This window comes from Pseudophryne corroboree, chromosome 2 (assembly GCF_028390025.1).
Source record: "Pseudophryne corroboree isolate aPseCor3 chromosome 2, aPseCor3.hap2, whole genome shotgun sequence".
Taxonomy (NCBI): Eukaryota; Metazoa; Chordata; class Amphibia; order Anura; family Myobatrachidae; genus Pseudophryne; species Pseudophryne corroboree.
Genome location: NC_086445.1, coordinates 834,159,828 through 834,160,795, shown reverse-complemented (window position 1 = coordinate 834,160,795; position 968 = coordinate 834,159,828).

Genomic DNA, 968 nt, shown 5'->3' with positions numbered 1-968 from the left:
AAAAGTAAAAGAAAAAGAGAACAAAACACTGTAAAGGTTTAAAAATTATTGTTGAAAACTGGTGGGATCAGAGACATGTCTTTCGCAGTCATGTGACTGTTTGCCTCATGTCCCTCCAGTTTAAAAATAAAAAATGCAAAAAAGAAAAAGAAACACTGCAGAAGTGTAAAGATTATTATTGATTATTGGGAGAGTGTGGCCAAGACTGGGGGAACCCTTATGTCGGTCAAATACCTGGTCGGAAAGTCAGCAGACCAATCTGGGGTGGGACAAAATCACACAGCAGAAGAGAAAATAAAAGAAATAAAAAAGAGAGAGGAAGACCAATAGGGGTTATACAAAGCAGGACTCGAAGAAACTGAGGGGGGTAGAGAAGGAATAAAAAAGGATAGAAAGAGAAAAGCAAACCACACAGTGTTCAAAGGATGCAGTCAAAAAGCACTGTACTTCCCTGTCCAATGGGCTCGGAAGCAAGAGACCTCCCAGTTCCAGGAATACTGTATGACTCACCTAAAAGAGATTTACCTGTCTTGTCCCTCATTGTTGCCAGTCACATTGCTTTATACTGTATACTGCTTTGACCTGTAGCTAAGGGTTCTGGTATGAATGGTCGACCATGTTATGGTCGACAGTCATTAGGTCGACCACTATTGGTCGACATTGACATGGTTGACATGGACACATGGTCGACACATGAGAGGTCGACACATCAAAAGGTCGACATGAGTTTTTTTTTACTTTTTTTGGTGTCGTTTTTTGCGTAAAGTGACTGGGAACCCCAATTAGTGCACCGCGTCCCCTCGCATGGCTCGCTTCGCTCGCCATGCTTCGGGCATGGTGCCTTCGCTCCGCTACCGCTTCGCTCGGCACAGATTACCGTTCCAATCGTAGTCCACGTGGATCGTAAAGTATGGAAAAGATCCCCAAAAGAAAAAAAAGTAAAAAAACTCATGTCGACCTTTTCATGT